This window comes from Pinus tabuliformis, chromosome 9 (assembly GCF_031772625.1).
Source record: "Pinus tabuliformis cultivar Carrire ecotype Pingquan chromosome 9, CPIR1, whole genome shotgun sequence".
NCBI lineage: Eukaryota > Viridiplantae > Streptophyta > Pinopsida > Pinales > Pinaceae > Pinus > Pinus tabuliformis.
This window is the reverse complement of record NC_142307.1, coordinates 212,785,722-212,792,335: the sequence shown is the minus strand read 5'-3', so window position 1 is coordinate 212,792,335 and position 6,614 is coordinate 212,785,722. Positions and strand designations below refer to the sequence as shown.

Genomic DNA, 6,614 nt, shown 5'->3' with positions numbered 1-6,614 from the left:
TGTTGTTAGGAAATATGGAATTTTTATATATTTAAGTTAGACGCATTAAAAATTCTAATTCTAATGAATATTATGAACAAAATTATTAAAAAAATCATAAATTATTATTAGAAATAAATATTATAAACAAAACCATAAATTATCATTAAAAATGAATATTATGAGCAAAACCATGAATTGTCATAAACTTAAAACCAATAACACATTTAAACTTATAACAAAATCTATACATAAATTTGTTATTGATATAAAGTTTTGTTAATTCCCCTATTATATCATCACTATAGTATTGAATAAGTAATGATGTATACTTTTCTGGCCATGGCATATATGGTTGATATGATTGATGACAGATAGTGAACCATGGAGTGCCAGATACTATCATGAAAAGTACGAGGGGATTGCCCGGGAATTCTTCGAAATGCCTGTGGAACATCGAGCATGTCTCTACTCAGAGAACCGAAAACAGCGAGTTCGGCTTTCTACAAGCTTCAATGTTCACAAAGAAAAAGTCCATAATTGGAGGGATTATTTGATACATCCTTGCCATCCTGTGGAGGAAGTCATGGGCTCCTGGTCTGAAAAACCTATAGATTACAAGTAAGTAATTAATGTTTTTACCCTATCAAAGGATAATGATATGGATAATAGCTTGAATGGTAGTGTACTTAATTCCCTTTAAAGACAATACATGTTAACCAGTGTAACAAAGATTTGAAAATGTTAAAAATTATAATCATTTAATATTTTGATATTGAAATAACCATCATGGTCATTAGCTTGGCTTTACCCTGATTTATAAATCTATATTAATCTGGATCTATAAATATAGAACTTGGATCTACAAGTATTATGTATAGATTTTGTCATTAGCTTGGCTTTACCTTGATTCAATACAATTCTATATTAATCTGGATTTATAAATATAGAAGTAGGACTTATAAGTATTATATATAGATTTATTTATATTATAGAAAAAATTCTATATTGCATGAGTTTTTGGTAACTGGAAATGTTGGGAACTTGGGTTTGGGTTTTTGGAACGGATAAAGGTTTCTCTAAAATTTACAGAAAAAAACTATTAATGAGAGCCGTAAAATTATATAATATATATAATAATCAAAATTTATATTAATTCAAAATACTCAAATATTAAAATCAATTTAAATATATAGATATATAATATATAATATCTCTTATATATATTATATTCTCTTGTTGTCTCTCAGTGCGTCTTTCCCTTTTATCTATATATATATAGTCAAGTTCATTATCAGTTTTCTGACATGTTTTTCTAGTTATTCTTACAAGAAAAAACAACTCTAATGTTTAAGCATTGACTACCATATACAATATGAAACTGGTTTTCCACCTCTCATGAGCAGGTTCACTGGTTTTCCACCTTTCATCAGCGGTTCACGTAACATAGAAAAAGTTTTCATCTGAAAAAAACAAAAAAAAGAAAAAGTATATTGAAAGTCTGATCCCTTTCACATTCGATACATTAGAAATAGAGTGACTGCTACATTGAATAAAAGTCAATCCATAAACCATACCTTTCTAACTTCTTGTTGCAGAGAAGCAGCAGCAAAATACGTTGTGGAATTGAGAACTCTGTGTTTAAAGCTGTTGGCAGCGATCTCTGAAGCTCTAGGGCTCGACTCTGATAACTTGAATAGAATTTTTGGAAAAGGCAACCAAATGATTGGTATAAATTACTATCCTCTGTGCCCAAACCCAGATCTTACGATTGGTATAGCAGGTCATTCCGAGTCAGGTGCCATTACGGTTCTGATGCAAGGCGATGTCAATGGCCTGGAAGTACGAAAAAATGGGAGGTGGGTTGCTGTAGAATCCATACCTAACGCCTTCGTCGTCAACTTGGGAGATCAAGTGCAGGTTAGTATTTCAAAAAAAGATGTGTGTGAATTTTCTCCTTCTCGATGGTATTTAATAATTTCTTATCCTTTATTTTTATTGTGGCGTGTGATTTGATTATAAATAGGTGGTGAGCAATGGGAGTTTCAGGAATGTTGAGCATCGAGCAGTGACAAACACGTCCAATGCACGCATATCAATCCCAGCATTCTGGATCCCTGCAATGGATGCCTTCATAGCTCCTGGACCGTCCATGGTTGATGAACAGCGACCACCTCTGTACAGAGGATATAAGTTTGAAGAGTTCAATAATGTTTCCAGGAGAAAGGGGTTAACGATTTTGTTAGATTATTTCAAGATCGAAGATCCAGAGAATTCTAGTCATTGAAATGAATTTCGGTCTTCAAAGATGTAACCCAATCGTGTTATGCATTTGATAAATTCTAAGGTATATTAAATTCTTATGCAATCAGTATATATGCACAATCAATCTGATGATGCTTCAATATGTATATTGAATATATATTTAAAAGTCATCTATTGGGTTAGCTTTTGATAACTTTTATGTAGATGCTTCTCAATGAAAATGGCTCAATACTGTTGGAATTTTCTGATAAATTCCATAACAGACAGACAAAAATTGCTCTGTTTTTGCACTCTGTTTTTGAACAGAAAAACAGAGAATTGCTTGCTGGAAACGGTGTTTCAGCAACACAGTTTTTTTTTTCAATTGTTGTAACTTGTGTTGCAGCAACGTAAAATTTTTGACGTCAAGTATTTTTTGAGTTACGGTGTAACAGCAACAGGAAAAATTAACTTGCGTTTATTAAAAATAAAATAATTGTTACAGATTTGTCTTCCTCATACTGAGGGAATTTCACAACTTCTATTACAAAACAGATTCACCAAGGAACGCTTCTGTTCCACACAAATAAACATCTGTTAAACAAATTTCATTCAAATATCTGCACTGCTGTGCATTTTTCCCTTTCTGCTTTCTGCTGCGCTGTTGCATCTACTCCTACTGTGCACTGCTGTGCGTTTCACTATCTGGCAAGTATTATCTTCACACTGCTGCGTGCTCTCCTCAGCTCTCTATCAATCTGCTGCTAACCTCAAAACAAAACTGCTATGTGGTATTTATATGCTAAAACATATCTGATTAAAACAATAAAATATTACAAAATATCTTCTAATGCCTATCTCCGAATTTATTGCAGCAAGGTGGTGATGCTTCCATTAAAGAACAAGTCGGTTGTCTGCAGGGGAAATCAATTCGTGAGTTTAATGCACATTAATGTGCAAAATATCTGGAGCGACTTTTCGGCATCAAACAGGCTGGAGTATTTACTGCAAATCCAGTTGTTCATTGTTGCAGTTGGAATTAAATTCCAACACTCCCCCTTAATTTCAACTGTTGCATACCTAGACATTTCCTGAAATGATCAAAACCTTTCTTTGCTAATGGTTTTGTCAAGATGTCAGCTAGCTGATCCTCTGTTCTGCAGTGCTGCAAAACAATCTCACCATTTTTAACCAATTCACGTATGAAGTGAAATTTGGTGTCTATGTGATTTGTTCTTTTATGAAAAACAGAGTTTTTAGACAATGTTATTGCTGAGCTATTGTCACAGTAAATGGTTGTGCCATTTTCTTGTTCATGACACAAATCTTTGAGAACTCTTCTCAGCCACATTGCTTGGCATGCTGCTGCTATTGCTGCCACATACTTTGCCTCTGCTGTTGACAAAGCCACAACTGGTTGCTTCTTGGAAGCCCATGAGATGGCTCCCGATCCCATATGAAACACATATCCCGATGTGATTTTCCTATCATCAACACTTCCAGCCCAATCACTGTCAGTGTAACCTGTCAACATGAAACTTTCAGAAGAGGAGTATAAAATACCAAACCCCTTCGTTCCATTCACATACCTTAGAATCCTCTTGGCTACCTGCCAATGAGTCTCTTTCGGTCTTTCCATAAATCTGGAGATTAAACTCACAGCGTGCATAATGTCCGGCCTAGTTGCAGTCAAGTACATAAGGCTGCCAACTATGCTCTTGTACAGTTTTGGATCAAAATATTTGTTGTTGTCTTCTTTGGTCAATTTCAACCCCACTACAGTTGGAGTCACAGCTGCTTTGTTGTTCTGCATGTTAAATCTCTTCAACACTGCTTCTACATATCTATCTTGTGAAATGAAAACACCATTTTCACTTTGGTCTACTTCAATTCCAAGAAAATATCTTAAGAAACCCGAGTCAGTCATTTCAAATTCACTTTTCATGACTGTTTTAAAATCAGCAATGAAAGAAGCATCATTGCTAGTAAAAATCAGATCATCTAGGGATACTGTGTATTGTTGGGCTGATTAATGTTTGGCAGGTGGTACTTGTTTGATCAATGTTTTGTTCTTGTATGAGTGCTTTGGTCCTAATGTCATTGTTTGAGAGGCTTGTGCTGTCATTGAAGAGGATGAAGGAGTCTATGTCCGAATGGACAGCATATATTGGAAAATTTTGAGGCTTTTCTTCACTGCTGACCATATACTTCATGAGTGTTTCCCTGTAAAGTCTTTTTGGTTGCCCAAAGACAGAGATGGTGGCATATGACATATCTAATTGCAGGGAGCCTTGGAGCTTGGCTCCCCATGATCTTGATAACAGCATCCCATATTTGGGTGGGATATCAGTGACTACAACATCCATTAGAATGGTTTTGTTGGGGAATTGAACCAGGGACACACATAAATCTTTTATTAGGCCCAAACATTTGACTTGGCTAGAATCAAAGGAAAACAGGTCTTTGTATGGTCTTGTTATATCCAAATTCAATCTTTCCATGACTGCTTTTGGCAGAAGGTTGTGAGAGGCGCCCGAGTCGAACATTGCATTATGCAGTATTTTATCATGAACATGCAGGCTGACATAAAAAGGTAAAACCCCTGTGACTATTGTTTTTCCATCTACCTCTGGGCCAAATAGTAATTCCGGAGTGTCATCTAGCACATTTACATCATCTTTGCTATTAGTGAGTTGAAGGGAGTTCTTGATCTGCTGTTTATAGATATCATGCTTGGCTAGCTCTGAGAGGGGAATTGCTATCTTTAGCTTGCCAATCTCTGTGGCTAGGTCAAAAGGTTTGTCAACTTGGGTTTTAGAGTCACGGGTAACAGTCTTTTCTTTGTTTATTGAATCTTCTTGTTGGATTTCATCTTGACTTTGAGACCTGCCCCTTTTACTCATGTTTTGGGGGGTAAAATTTGAATCAGGGTGAGAGGACAAGGTTGCCATTGGCTGTTGTGGGGGTGACGGTATTTCAGTAACCTCCTCAACCATTACTTCTTTTGTAGGCCAGTTTGTTTTGTCATTAGGTTCTGTGACTGATGTTTCTTTAAACTGTTGTTTCTCCTTTATCTTTTCAGGCTGATTTACATTTACAGTCCTACTCCTTAGTTTGTATTGTTTATGGACTTCATAGACAGCAGTATCATATCCTTGTTTAAAGTCAAAGGATTCTCCTGTTTTAGTTTGGAATGTTTTGCTTTCATCCTCCTCATGGTCTTCTTGTGTTAAGAAAACATGGATTTTACCATCCAGACCCATTAAGTTGATTTCAGGATCTTCATTGAGCTGATTGTCTGTGGAAGTTTCTGCATAGTTTTCTTGAAAAGGGGGTCTAATGTCTTGGTCAGCACTTGTCTTTCCTATGTTTGGATTCTGAGTTCTCCTAAAATTCGGGTTTCTAGGAGGGTTGCTTTGTGATGCCTCCCATGATGATTTTCTTTCAACTGATTCCACTCTTTCACCCAATCTCTTCATGCTGTTTAGTATTGCATCCAGCTTTTGATCAAAACCTGAGGGTTCTTCTCTGAAGCCAGTCTTCTTTTCCAACTTTGCCCTATTTCTTTTGGCAATTAGGTTAGCCTCTACAGTGACTGCAACCCTTTGAGCTTCTGCAAGGGTTGGAGGATCTCTTTCTTTCAACTGATAGGCCATATCAGAATCAAAACCGTCAGGGAAGTTATACAGGGCCAAATCAGGAGGGGGCCTTAAGTTCTGGGGGATAGCATTATATACATTGTTAAACCTAGCACAATATTCCAAAACTGTTTCTTGGGGACCTCTTTTAATAGTGTTATATTCACCAAGTATGTGTAGAGGATCTTTCTTCTTCTCCCATCTCTCAGCAAAAACTTCGTAAAGCTGATCAGGTGTTGCAATGGAGTTTGCATTGAGGGATCTGAACCAAGTTCTAACATCCCCAGTTAAGCTTTGAACAAAAATTCTCATCCTGACACTGTTATCATCTATTTCATAGGTCTAAAAGTGGTCTTGCATCTTCTTAGCATGCTGGACAGCTGTCAAAGGGCCATGGGAGTCAAAAAATGAGATTTTGGTTTGGTAATCTTGGGGTAGAGCTGGAGCATTAGCTGGTATCTGCAGAGGTGCATACTTGTTAGCCATGTTTATGGGATTTACAGGGTTGACAGGAATAAATGGGACAACAGGGATTACAGGTGTGACAGGGTTAATGGTATGGGTAACAAGCGGGGAACTGGTTGAAAGAGTATGTGCAGATGGTGAAGATGGGAGAGGAGGGCTTTGAGGTGTTGATGATGAACTAGGGGAACTAGGGGTGGACCGGAAAAGAACTTTGCAAGGAGTAGGAATAAGGATAGGTCGATCTGAACTTATATCTGAATCAGCAGGCTTATCCTGCTTTTGCTGTCT

The 6,614-nt window shown here is 36.7% G+C and overlaps 1 pseudogene; it reads left to right on the top strand.

The window, feature by feature from the left end:
- The first annotated feature begins 346 nt into the window (after nt 1-346).
- On the top strand, nt 347-2,266 carry LOC149147906 (protein DMR6-LIKE OXYGENASE 1 pseudogene; annotated as a pseudogene).
- Nucleotides 2,267-6,614: the final 4,348 nt, after the last annotated feature.